The sequence below is a fragment of the Thalassophryne amazonica genome, chromosome 20, assembly GCF_902500255.1.
Source record: "Thalassophryne amazonica chromosome 20, fThaAma1.1, whole genome shotgun sequence".
NCBI lineage: Eukaryota > Metazoa > Chordata > Actinopteri > Batrachoidiformes > Batrachoididae > Thalassophryne > Thalassophryne amazonica.
In genome coordinates, this window is record NC_047122.1 from 2,720,438 (window position 1) to 2,735,201 (window position 14,764).

Here is a 14,764-nt window from a genome sequence, read left to right on the forward strand (position 1 = left end):
TTCTAGTGTAATGAAACGTATTCCCCACTGCTGGGTAGTCCATCAGAGTAAATGTAAATGTTATTAAGAAATGATCAGACAGAAGGGGGTTTTCAGGGAATATTGTTAAGTCTTCAATTTCCATACCATAAGTCAGAACAAGATCTAAGGTATGATTAAAGTGGTGGGTGGACTCATTTACATTTTGAGCAAAGCCAATTGAGTCTAATAATAGATTAAATGCAGTGTTGAGGCTGTCATTCTCAGCATCTGTGTAGATGTTAAAATCGCCCACTATAATTATCTTATCTGAGCTAAGCACTAAGTCAGACAAAAGGTCTGAAAATTCACAGAGAAACTCACAGTAACGACCAGGTGGACGATAGATAATAACAAATAAAACTGTTTTTTGGGACTTCCAATTTGGATGGACAAGACTAAGAGTCAAGCTTTCAAATGAATTAAAGCTCTGTCTGGGTTTTGGATTAATTAATAAGCTGGAGTGGAAGATTGCTGCTAATCCTCCACCTCGGCCCGTGCTACGAGCATTCTGACAGTTAGTGTGACTCGGGGGTGTTGACTCATTTAAACTAACATATTCATCCTGCTGTAACCAGGTTTCTGTAAGGCAGAATAAATCAATATGTTGATCAATTATTATATCATTTACTAACAGGGACTTAGAAGAGAGAGACCTAATGATTAATAGACCACATTTAACTGTTTTAGTCTGTGGTGCAGTTGAAGGTGCTATATTATTTTTTCTTTTTGAATTTTTATGCTTAAATAGATTTTTGCTGGTTATTGGTGGTCTGGGAGCAGGCACCGTCTCTACGGGGATGGGGTAATGAGGGGATGGCAGGGGGAAAGAAGCTGCAGAGAGGTGTGTAAGACTACAACTCTGCTTCCTGGTCCCAACCCTGGATAGTCACGGTTTGGAGGATTTAAGAAAATTGGCCAGATTTCTAGAAATGAGAGCTGCTCCATCCAAAGTGGGATGGATGCCGTCTCTCCTAACAAGACCAGGTTTTCCCCAGAAGCTTTGCCAATTATCTATGAAGCCCACCTCATTTTTTGGACACCACTCAGACAGCCAGCAATTCAAAGAGAACATGCGGCTAAACATGTCACTCCCGGTCTGATTGGGGAGGGGCCCAGAGAAAACTACAGAGTCCGACATTGTTTTTGCAAAGTTACACACCGATTCAATATTAATTTTAGTGACCTCCGATTGGCGTAACCGGGTGTCATTACTGCTGACGTGAATTACAATCTTAACAAATTTACGCTTAGCCTTAGCCAGCAGTTTCAAATTTCCTTCAATGTTGCCTGCTCTGGCCCCCGGAAGACAATTGACTATGGTTGCTGGTGTCGCTAACTTCACATTTCTCAAAACAGTGTACACAGGGCTTCTGTTTAGGACTATGCTTCCTCCTCACAGTCACCCAGTCGGCCTGCTTTCCCGGCTGCTCGGGATCTGCCAGAGGGAAACTAATGGCGGCTAAGCTACCTTGGTCCACACCGACTACAGGGGCCTGGCTAGCTGTAGAATTTTCCACGGTGCGGAGCCGAGTCTCCAATTCGCCCAGCCTGGCCTCCAAAGCTACGAATAAGCTACACTTATTACAAGTACCATTACTGCTAAAGGAGGCAGAGGAATAAATAAACATTTCACACCCAGAGCAGAAAAGTGCGGGAGAGACAGGAGAAGCCGCCATGCTAAACCGGCTAAGAGCTAGTAGCTGCGCTAAGCTAGCGGATTCCTAAAAACACACAAAGTGAATAATGTGTAAATAATTTAGAGGTGATTCAGCAGAAGGAGTGCTTTAGTTAAGGCACGTGAAGATTACACTGTGAAACAAATCGTTATCTAGTTAACTAGATCAATCTAACTGCACAGATTAAACAGCTAACAGATACAGCAAAATCAATCAATCAATCAATTTGATTTTATTTATATAGCGCCAAATCACAACAAACAGTTGCCCCAAGGCGCTTTATATTGTAAGGCAAGGCCATACAATAATTACGTAAAAACCCCAACGGTCAAAACGACCCCCTGTGAGCAAGCACTTGGCTACAGTGGGAAGGAAAAACTCCCTTTTAACAGGATGAAACCTCCAGCAGAACCAGGCTCAGGGAGGGGCAGTATTCTGCTGGGACTGGTTGGGGCTGAGGGAGAGAACCAGGAAAAAGACATGCTGTGGAGGGGAGCAGAGATCGATCACTAATGATTAAATGCAGAGTGGTGCATACAGAGCAAAAAGAGAAAGAAACAGTGCATCATGGGAACCCCCCAGCAGTCTACGTCTATAGCAGCATAACTAAGGGATGGTTCAGGGTCACCTGATCCAGCCCTAACTATAAGCTTTAGCAAAAAGGAAAGTTTTAAGCCTAATCTTAAAAGTAGAGAGGGTGTCTGTCTCCCTGATCTGAATTGGGAGCTGGTTCCACAGGAGAGGAGCCTGAAAGCTGAAGGCTCTGCCTCCCATTCTACTCTTACAAACCCTAGGAACTACAAGTAAGCCTGCAGTCTGAGAGCAAAGCGCTCTATTGGGGTGATATGGTACTATGAGGTCCCTAAGATAAGATGGGACCTGATTATTCAAAACCTTATAAGTAAGAAGAAGAAGAATTTTAAATTCTATTCTAGAATTAACAGGAGCCAATGAAGAGAGGCCAATATGGGTGAGATATGCTCTCTCCTTCTAGACCCCGTCAGTACTCTAGCTGCAGCATTTGAATTAACTGAAGGCTTTTCAGGGAACTTTTAGGACAACCTGATAATAATGAATTGCAATAGTCCAGCCTAGAGGAAATAAATGCATGAATTAGTTTTTCAGCATCACTCTGAGACAAGACCTTTCTGATTTTAGAGATATTGCGTAAATGCAAAAAAGCAGTCCTACCTATTTGTTTAATATGCGCTTTGAATGACATATCCTGATCAAAAATGACTCCAAGATTTCTCACAGTATTACTAGAGCTCAGGGTAATGCCATCCAGAGTAAGGATCTGGTTAGACACCATGTTTCTAAGATTTGTGGGGCCAAGTACAATAACTTCAGTTTTATCTGAGTTTAAAAGCAGGAAATTAGAGGTCATCCATGTCTTTATGTCTGTAAGACAATCCTGCAGTTTAGCTAATTGGTGTGTGTCCTCTGGCTTCATGGATAGATAAAGCTGGGTATCATCTGCGTAACAATGAAAATTTAAGCAATGCCGTCTAATAATACTGCCTAAGGGAAGCATGTATAAAGTGAATAAATTGGTCCTAGCACAGAACCTTGTGGAACTCCATAATTAACCTTAGTCTGTGAAGAAGATTCCCCATTTACATGAACAAATTGTAATCTATTAGATAATATGATTCAAACCACCGCAGCCAGTGCCTTTAATACCTATGACATGCTCTAATCTCTGTAATAAAATTTTATGGTCAACAGTATCAAAAGCAGCACTGAGGTCTAACAGAACAAGCACAGAGATGAGTCCACTGTCTGAGGCCATAAGAAGATCATTTGTAACCTTCACTAATGCTGTTTCTGTACTATGATGAATTCTAAAACCTGACTGAAACTCTTCAAATAGACCATTCCTCTGCAGATGATCAGTTAGCTGTTTTACAACTACCCTTTCAAGAATTTTTGAGAGAAAAGGAAGGTTGGAGATTGGCCTATAATTAGCTAAGATAGCTGGGTCAAGTGATGGCTTTTTAAGTAATGGTTTAATTACTGCCACCTTAAAAGCCTGTGGTACATAGCCAACTAACAAAGATAGATTGATCATATTTAAGATCGAAGCATTAAATAACGGTAGGGCTTCCTTGAGCAGCCTGGTAGGAATGGGGTCTAATAAACATGTTGATCGTTTGGATGAAGTAACTAATGAAAATAACTCAGACAGAACAATCTGAGAGAAGGAGTCTAACCAAATACCGGCATCACTGAAAGCAGCCAAAGATAACGATACGTCTTTGGGATGGTTATGAGTAATTTTTTCTCTAATAGTTAAAATCTTATTAGCAAAGAAAGTCATGAAGTCATTACTAGTTAAAGTTAAAGGAATACTCGGCTCAATGGAGCTCTGACTCTTTGTCAGCCTGGCTACAGTGCTGAAAAGAAACCTGGGGTTGTTCTTATTTTCTTCAATTAGTGATGAGTAGTTGGGACCAGGAAGCAGAGTTGTAGTCTTACACACCTCTCTGCAGCTTCTCTCCCCCTGCCATCCCCTCATTACCCCATCCCCGTAGAGACGGTGCCTGCTCCCAGACTACCAATAACCAGCAAAAATCTATTTAAGCATAAAAATTCAAAAAGAAAAAATAATATAGCACCTTCAACTGCACCACAGACTAAAACAGTTAAATGTGGTCTATTAAACATTAGGTCTCTCTCTTCTAAGTCCCTGTTGGTAAATGATATAATAATTGATCAGCATATTGATTTATTCTGCCTTACAGAAACCTGGTTACAGCAGGATGAATATGTTAGTTAAATGAGTCAACACCCCCGAGTCACACTAACTGTCAGAATGCTCGTAGCACGGGCCGGGGCGGTGGATTAGCAGCAATCTTCCATTCCAGCTTATTAATTAATCAAAAACCCAGACAGAGCTTTAATTCATTTGAAAGCTTGACTCTTAGTCTTGTCCATCCAAATTGGAAGTCCCAAAAAACTTTTATTTGTTATTATCTATCGTCCACCTGGTCGTTACTGTGAGTTTCTCTGTGAATTTTCGGACCTTTTGTCTGACTTAGTGCTTAGCTCAGATAAGATAATTATAATTATTATTTAACATCCACACAGATGCTGAGAATGACAGCCTCAACGCTGCATTTAATCTATTATTAGACTCAATTGGCTTTGCTCAAAATGTAAATGAGTCCACCCACCACTTTAATCCATAGATTAGAAAGATGTCCTAGCTTTACGGAGGGCTTTTTTATAGAGCAACAGACTCTTTTTCCAGGCTAAGTGAAGATCTTCTAAATTAGTGAGAAGCCATTTCCTCTCCAACTTACGGGTTATCTGCTTTAAGCTATGGGTTTGTGAGTTATACCACGGAGTCAGGCACTTCTGATTTAAAGCTCTCTTTTTTAGAGGAGCTACAGCATCCAAAGTTGTCTTCAATGAGGATGTAAAACTATTGACGAGATACTCTATCTCACTTACAGAGTTTAGGTAGCTACTCTGCACTGTGTTGGTATGTGGCATTAGAGAACATAAAGAAGGAATCATATCCTTAAACCTAGTTACAGCGCTTTCTGAAAGACTTCTAGTGTAAAGAAACTTATTCCCCACTGCTGGGTAGTCCATCAGGGTAAATGTAAATGTTATTAAGAAATGATCAGACAGAAGGGAGTTTTCAGGGAATACTGTTAAGTCTTCTATTTCCATACCATAAGTCAGAACAAGATCTAAGCACAGAGAAACTCACAGTAACGACCAGGTGGACGATAGATAATAACAAATAAAACTGGTTTTTGAGTACTGGAGCAATTAGAAGTCAACTATGGACAAAACTATGGACAAGAGACCCCACAAAGTCCCACTGATGAAAAAAACTACATGTGCTGAAGGGGTTTGACAAAGAACACACTGACTGGACTGAAGAGAAATGGAGCAACAGTTTGTGGACTGATGAAAACAAGATTGTTCTTTTTTGGGGTGTAGAGGCTGCAGTTTGTCAGATGACCCCAAAAAACTCAATTCAAGCCACAGTCCACTGTGAAGACAGTGAAGGCTGGTGGAGCATCATGATATGGAGATGTTTCTCATACATGGTTATGCAGAATCCTGCTCTCCGGTCTGGGATGGGTCTTGCATGCAGGGAAATTGGATGCTGAACTTAATACCTCTTGTCTTATTATCACAGGAGTGCTGAAACCAGCACTATTCTGACTACAGGGTTGTCAATCATGTGCCATGAAGGGCCGAGACACTGCAGGTTTTCCTTGCAACCCATCACCTCAGCAGGTGATTTCATTGATGATCAGCTCATCAGCAACCCACCTGCAGTGTCTCGGCCCTTGTTGCCCACCCCTGGACTAGCAGGTATTGCTCCACTTTCAATCCTTCGTGAAGTTCACTCCAGAACTCAGACGTTCATACAAAAGCAAGAGCCAAGACATCCTCTATAACAGGGGTGGGACACTTGTTCCAGAAAGGGCCAAGAGGGTGCAGGTTTCTTTGCAGCCACTGACTCCACCAGGTGATTTTACTGATTAACATCACTTTGAGCAGATGGAATCAGTTAATCAGTGAAACTGCCTGCTGGAGTCAGTGGCTGCAAAGAAAACCTAGAATAAGTTGCCCACTCCTGCTCTATAGCATTACCAAGATATAAGAACAAGACTCAAGTCCAGAAAGAGTTTATGCTTGAACAGAATCTAAACCCTAAGGCAGAGGCACAGACAGACCAGATCAATCAATCAATCAATCAATTTTTTTTTTATATAGCGCCAAATCACAACAAACAGTTGCCCCAAGGCGCTTTATATTGTAAGGCAAGGCCATACAATAATTATGTAAAACCCCAACGGTCAAAACGACCCCCTGTGAGCAAGCACTTGGCTACAGTGGGAAGGAAAAACTCCCTTTTAACAGGAAGAAACCAGCAGAACCAGGCTCAGGGAGGGGCAGTCTTCTGCTGGGACTGGTTGGGGCTGAGGGAGAGAACCAGGAAAAAGACATGCTGTGGAGGGGAGCAGAGATCAATCACTAATGATAAATGCAGAGTGGTGCATACAGAGCAAAAAGAGAAAGAAACAGTGCATCATGGGAACCCCCCAGCAGTCTAAGTCTATAGCAGCATAACTAAGGGATGGTTCAGGGTCACCTGATCCAGCCCTAACTATAAGCTTTAGCAAAAAGGAAAGTTTTAAGCCTAATCTTAAAAGTAGAGAGGGTGTCTGTCTCCCTGATCTGAAATGGGAGCTGGTTCCACAGGAGAGGAGCCTGAAAGCTGAAGGCTCTGCCTCCCATTCTAATCAGGGGCACAAACTACTGTTCAAGAACACAATATATGTAAATGCGTTATGGCCACAGCCACATTCCCTTTCTGCCGTGTATTACTGTCGGGTTTTGGTGTGTGTGTGTGTGTGTGTGAGCATGTTTATTTTCTGCTGTTTTGCAGTGTTGACAATAGTGCCGAGTGTAAGAATCACAGCTCATCTGTATAGATAGACGCGTGTGTTCAAATCAGTGGAATCTTTTAATGTCAAAATAAATGTTTATATAATTAAGCCCACAGTGTATAAATGAGAATTTGCGTTTGGAAAAGTGACAATGCTGATGTTTATTGTTAAAAAATGGGAAATAAAACAAGAAAAGGTGTGTAGCACGCTGTCCATGGTGCTGAAAGCTGTCTCTCTGTCTCTCTGTCTCTCTCTCTCTCTCTCTCTCTCACACACACACACACACACACAACACACACACACACACACACACACACACACACACACACACACACACACACACACACACACACACACACACACACAGAGTCAGGACAGGAGAGAGGCTCATACAGCTCATTTCACACAGTTATCATAAAACACAGTTTGTGTTGGAGGCACTGCACATTTCTGATGCAATCAGTAAACGTTTTGTCTCTATTTGACCCGCCAGAACAGTGCACTGCCTCCGAATTTACCTCTTTATGATTTCAAAGAATCCTTTTTAATTGTATAGTTTTGTATAGTAAATGGCGTAGTATTCCTGGAGCTGGCTCTCTTTCCTCTCTTTCCATTCATATTCCCATTACCTTAAATCAGGATTTATCAAAACATACTGATAGTACTGCACTGATCATGCCCTGAACACACCACAACCCCACCTCCCCCTGACAGAGCCCCCAACCTGATTTCCTGCACAGCAGTGAAATTCTAATCAGATGCTGACAATTCATTTGAACTTCATTTCTTTAAACACGCATTTTTTTTTATAAAAAAAAACCTACCTACCTGTTTGTTTGATGTTGCTGGATTGAAATTTGTTATGACATGACACAGATTCAATTCTCCCACCATACAGGAAATGACATGTATCACCTATAGCATTGTGGGAAAACAACCTGCCACTTATGTCTCAAATAACTAGTTGGCTGACTGAGTAACTTAGTGGTTCAGTGATGAAGTGAGTGTTACTCATGTTTAGGGATGGGTATTGATAAGATTTTATCGATATCGATGCCATTATCGATTCCGCTTATCGATCCGATTCCTTATCGATTCCCTTATCTATACCTCTTGTGAATTTTCTGTGTACTAAAAGTAGACTTTACAGGTTTTCTATGTCAGCAACATTTTAAATTGGTCACTGGATCATTGATTTCTGGACATAAATAAAAATAAATAAAATCTGTAGTTTTTGTCAAAAGCATTTCCTTTCAGACATTTTGGCATGAATATCTCTCCGTACCTTGTGACTTCATCTCAGTCTGACCCTGCTTGTACTGCTGCCTCGTAGCTCAGCCGGCTGCTGCACGTCAACACAGGATGTCTTGTTTTGGGAGGAAAAAACAGTTTGATTGATTGCAGGTTGTATGTATTACAATGTTTGGAAAGTGGTTCATTTGATTTAAATGGTGTTTCACTTTAAACTTATTAATTCCGACTGGACTCTATCGTTCTAACTTGACTCGGCAGAGAGCCATGCAGCGTTTGGAGCTGTGTGAACAGAACGGAGGAGTGACTCACGATTGACATATTCAGGGATGTAAGTGGTGAAAAACAAAAAAAGCTGAAACCCAAAATTACCCCCCAACACCACCTGCACGAAAATGTTTGAATTCTAGAAGCTCTGAAATGTAATCTGGGACTATTCCAGATAATAAACTGCAGTGAGTGCAGCATCCATTTAGTGAGAAAAAAACCCAACTTTCCTTATTCAAATTCATTCCAGTAGTATTCTGCTCTTACTAGGATGCAGCAGTTTACTAGTTTGGCAGATAGTTCTGGAGGAAATCACTGAAGAAATTAACACATTGAAAATATATAAATTGAAAATAATAAATTGTCATTAATCTTAAATAAAACAGGGATGAAGTGGAGGTGTAAGAGTCACTTGATGTTCACAGGAAACATTTATTTCTATATGTATTTATTTGTTTTCATTGTTACATGGTTTTATCTTTTCTGTTGTGTTTTGTTTCATCAGGTTCTTTTTGTCTCTTTCTCTAAAATTGTATTGTAACATTATTAGTCTATTATTATTGACTATTATTGACTATTATGTAGACTATTATTGTTGTTGCTATTATTATTAATATATGAATAAAAATACATTAAAAAAATTACAATTTGAATCTTTTACGACAACGAACGCTGAGTCATTAATTATACAGAAAACAAATGCACACAAACATGCTGACATGTGAACAGCTTAATGCTAACTTCAACATTGAAAATGCAATAGACATGCTAACCCATTAGCATCGGTCCCGTTTTTAAGTTATAAAATACATCTATCAACTGTTTCATAACGGGTTGGTTTAATATAAAAATATTAAATGGGGGTAAATGGGGGGTCTCTGGCATTCTTTATTAGTCCAGCTGTAGATGGAAAGAAGCTGTTTTGTGTCTTGAGGTTTTGGTCCTGATGGACTTCAGCCGCCTGCCAGAGGGGAGGATAACAAAAGGTTTGTGTCCTGGGTGAGAGGGATCAGCCACTATCTTCCTTGCTCACCTCAGGTCCCTGGAGGTGTCCAGGTCCTGTAGGGATGGCAGATTGCAGTCGATCACCTTCTGTTCAGCGTGGATGTCTGTCTGCTCCTGTCCTTAGCAGTGGCAGCAGCGTACCAGATGGTGATGGAGGCAGAGATGATGGAATCGATGGCAGTGAAGAACTTCACCTTGGCAGGTTGAACTTCCTTAGCTGCCTCAGAAAGTACCTCCTCTGTTGTGCTCTCTTGATGAAAGAGCTGACGTTCAGCCCCCACTTGAGGTCCTGGGTGATGGTGATCCCCAGGTAACAGAAGGACTCCACAATGGCGACTGGGCAGTCACACAGGGTGATGGGTTGGCTGGGACTGGGTTAATTCTGAAGTCAACAAACATCTCCACTGTCTTGAGGGCATTGAGCTCCAGGATGTTCTGTCTGCACCAGGACTGCACCAGAGTACTTTTAAAAGTATAACACACAGATTGTGTCTTGGTGGCTTCCCTTATTTGTCTCCGTGCAGGCTCACTGAGTTTTTGAGGACATGCTGCTCCAGTCATTGAGTTCCACTGTCCCGGACTGTGCCTGTTTCTTGATGCTTGCTTGTGTCTGTGGATTAACTATGTCCAGGGTGTATGTCACATCTCTGTCTAAGCTGCAGCCCCAAACAGGATGAAGTGGTGCAAGTAAACGATGGATGTGAGGACACTGATGAAGATACAGTAGAAGAACGTAACAGCAGCATCATGCGCAGTCACACTGAAGGGCGGGTCCAACCTTTTCCCTTCTGCTTCTTTCATCCCTGTCTTCTAATTAGGAGATATCCAAGCTGAATTATGATCACCATGGCAACAGAGTCAGCATGCATTCGCTTTGATATCATCCTGTCCCACCAGGAGCACAGCTTATCACCAGCTTCTAAAATTAGATCTTTCTGTCTGTGGCATTTATTGGACGGCCTTTATTCCAGCAGTATGACCGCGTGTGCAGTCACCACTAGCATCTTACATTATGAGCTCTTAGCCTTAATTACATAACTTTATTACTTTAGAACGTATATAAGTGACATTATAACTGGATTCATATACACTCAGAACCAGAGGTTTGGCATCTTATAGATTTTTATTGTTATAAATCGTGTGTAATTGCATTGTTGTCCAGGTTCACCACACTGCTGAGGATATTTAAATGTGGTTTCCTCCTACACTGAATGGGGGAGGGGTGTAATTTACTACAGTAAATATCCTTTTATGTGCAGTAATGAAGCACATTGGGTTCAATCCCGCCTGCATCTGTCGGCAGCAGAAACACAAACGATGGATGAGCAAAGTTCAGCTGTGGTGGGAAGGTATTATAAAGAGATAGTGTCATTGTGATGTTTATTTTGCTTTTTTGCTTCCATCATTAGTTTTGATTTCATACTACAGATATGATTGTTCTCGACATCAGTGATACGCAGACTTTTTGGGATCAAACCGATGATTAATGCAGTGATCAGTGCAGGCTGCTCAACACATGCTCACTCACAACTCATCACATTTTCATGCTTGGTCAGCGCCCCCACTCCCTCATGGCGTGATGACTTAGATCACCCTGTCAGCATTTAGTGATGGGCAAGGAGACGTGTTTATTGATCGGAACTGTCTGATTCACTTCCACACCATCAGGAAACATGTGCTGGTTAAAGGTCATGTCTCACTCCAATCAACCCTATCTTTAAAAAATTACTACCGGATTATGACTCATTACTTTCAACTCTTTAACTTGTTTGAGTCCTGATGTAGCTGATAAAAACAAAATTATTCATACAGCGTCTGAAAAATGCACACAGGTAAAATATCTATCTGCCTATATTATAATAGCCAAGTGACCTCTGTGTGTATGTGTGTCTATGGCTCAATCATGAAGAAACCGGGGAAAGCTGACATTTGCCGTTTGGTATGCTTATGTACAACCCCAATTCCAATGAAGTTGGGACATTGTGAAAAAATGTAAATAAAAACAGAATACATTGATTTGCAAATCCTCTTCAACCTATATTCAATTGAATACACCACAAAGACAAGATATTTAATGTTCAAACTGATAAACTTTATTGTTTTTGTGCAAATATTTGCTCATTTTGAAATGGATGCCTGCAACACGTTTCAAAAAACTGGGACGGGGCAAGAAAAGACTGGAAAGTTGATGAATGCTCAAAGAACACTGTTTGGACAAAGGTGAGTGTCATGATTGGGTATAAAAGGAGCATCCCCAAAAGGCTCAGCCGTTCACAAGCAAAGATGGGGTGAGGATGAAAAAAATAGTCCAATGGTTTAAGAACAATTTTTCTCAACGTTCAATTGCAAGGAATTTAGGGATTCCATCATCTACAGTCATAATATAATCAGAAGATTCAGAGAATCTGGAGAACTTTCTACACATAAGTGGCAAGGTCGAAAACCAACATTGAATGCCCGTGACCTTCGATCCCCGAGGTAAAACCATATTTTGAGGTAAAACCTCAAAATATGGTCGCCGGGATGCAGACACACAGGCAGGCAGGGCCTGTGTGTTTGGTAAAAAAAAAGACTCTAAAAACATCAAATTTCCTTGGACTGCACCTTCAACATATGTATTTGTTGTTGTCATATGTTGTTGCCTTCTATGGAGTTTAATGGGCCCTCAGAAAATGGACAATTCAACCCTGAGCCTAAGAAAGAGGAGTCAGTACCTCTTGTTCACAAGATTTCTTGACTCCGGATATGACAAGCCACCCCCAGGTAAACTTGATCGATCACACACATCTAAATCATTCCTGGGGGCTTTAGAATTTGTGTTAATACTACTTTTGGCTGGTGATATTGAAATAAATCCTGGGCCTGCTCGGAGCATGGGCCTGGGTGGGCTGCAGCTAGCAGGCCCCACACCTGAGCTAACCAGGCTACAACCACAGCTACCCTGGTTCCTACCTCAGCTACAGTCACAGCTAACCAGGCTTCCACTCCCTTGTCTACAGCTACAGCTAACCAGGCTTCCACTCTCTGGACCACAGCCACAGTGAACCAGGCTTCCACTCCCTGGGCTACAGCTACAGCTAACCAGGGCTCCACCACCTGGGCCACAGCTACCTGGAACTCCATTTCAACTAACTGGATCACAACCATCTGCTGCTGAGGTACCACAGGTGAACCAACTTTCCACAAATGAACATTGTGACAAAATCATCCCACCCAATCCAGACACAAAAAAAGAAATCCCAAGAACTCTCAATCCTGCAATAAAACACAACAGAAAATGTGTTTCTTTCAGACTCTTAATAACACAAAGGTCATCTGGGATTCAAAATCAAAACCTAAAGGCCTTTTACTTGGTCATATCAATATTCGCAGCATTGTCAATAAAACTGAACAAATGGAGCATCTTTTAAAGTAGACCTGCATTGAAATAAATGTGGTCAGATTTCAGAAAGAAATAGCTGATATGTATTTATAAGACCCTTGTGAATGCAGTAAAGTAAATCTGTAAGCCCAAATTTGTAATTCAGCGGAGAAATCTTCATTTAAAAATGACAAATTTGCAGCTAAAATTTGGCCCTCAGCGAAAACTGTTTGTACATCCGGGTCATTGCAGTGACGTCCGGCAGAAGACGGAGCACTCCCGCCTTCAGTCCGATCCCACATTGAAATTGATTTTATCTGTTAGTAATGTTACTGTTATACACATCCTGGTTTCAGCATCCAAAAGTAAGCTGCAATGAATGTGAGATACAGCTCTGCATGCTCAGATCAGCGGCGACATCGACAGCGGGCGACGTTCTTCCCCGACGCCTCGCTCTCTGCCTCCGCTGCGCTTACTGAGTCTGCGTGCTTGGTAAACGCCGAAGCGGGCCACTCACATCGCCCCTGTGTCTGCTGTGCAGCCGGCACCACGTCCCTGTCTACTGAATGGAGGTGCAGCCAATTTGGCAAAAGTCCAGAGACTACGCTCGCTGTTTTGATGCGGAGCGCCCGGTGACACCTGTAGCTGCAAGGACAGACTTTCCGCAGCACCGCACATCTCGGTAATCAGAGCCGCAGAGCTCCGTGGCCGCTGAGAGAGGTTTATATCTTTTTAATGACTTGGATTCTTTGCGGGTCCCGCCTCCGTACCCCCCGGAGGCGAAAGTCAGTAGATTTTCAATGCGACACCACTCAATCAAACGGGTGTATGGAAAAGTCCCCCAAAATAATTTTCAAGCACAAATAAAAGAAATGTGTACTCACCAAGCATACCGCAAGACAATATGAAGTTTTAAAAAAAGTAGATCCTTCCGTATAAGACAAGAACTAGGTGCAGATGCAAACTGACGTAAATCCACAAATTACAGTTGCAGTACAGCTGCAATTCACATTCCAGGATATAATGTATTCAGAAAAGACAGAGGGTCGGGGAGAGGCGGTGGGGTACTGGTCTATGTTAAGAAACATTTTAAATGTGAAATAATCACCTTTCCCGCTGACAGAGGTGTCATGTAACGAAGTACAAATACTTCGTTACTGTACTTAAGTACACTTTTTAGGTATCTATACTTTACTCCATTACTTATTTTTCTGCCTACTTCTGACTTCTACTCATTACATTTTCACACAAGTATCTGTACTTTCTATTCCTTACATTTTTAAAACAAACAGCCTTGTTACTCTTGGCGGCTTCAGTTATATATATATATATATATATATATATATATATATATATATATATATATAATATATATATATATATAATATATATATATATATATATATATTATATATATATATATATATATTTCACGTCATGTGCGTCTGTAATCAACTTTTCTGCAGCACGGCTTTGCTTTGAACCGTGAACCAATCGAAGCAGTGGTTCGCAGATTGAAGCAATGCTTCGACCTATTGCTTCGTTTATTCTTTCTTTCGCTTAATTTTCCCCCGCTAAAACCCTAAAGAGCATACTTCTGTGAGTATTATTTACCTTTTCTATGTTAAACCGACCTGTTATGGTCTTCTGAAACAGTTGATAGATGTATTTTATAACTTAAAACCTGGAGCGACGCTAATGCGTTAGCATGTCTATGGCATTTTCAATGTTAAAACTTAGCATTAAGCAGCTGTCATCACGTT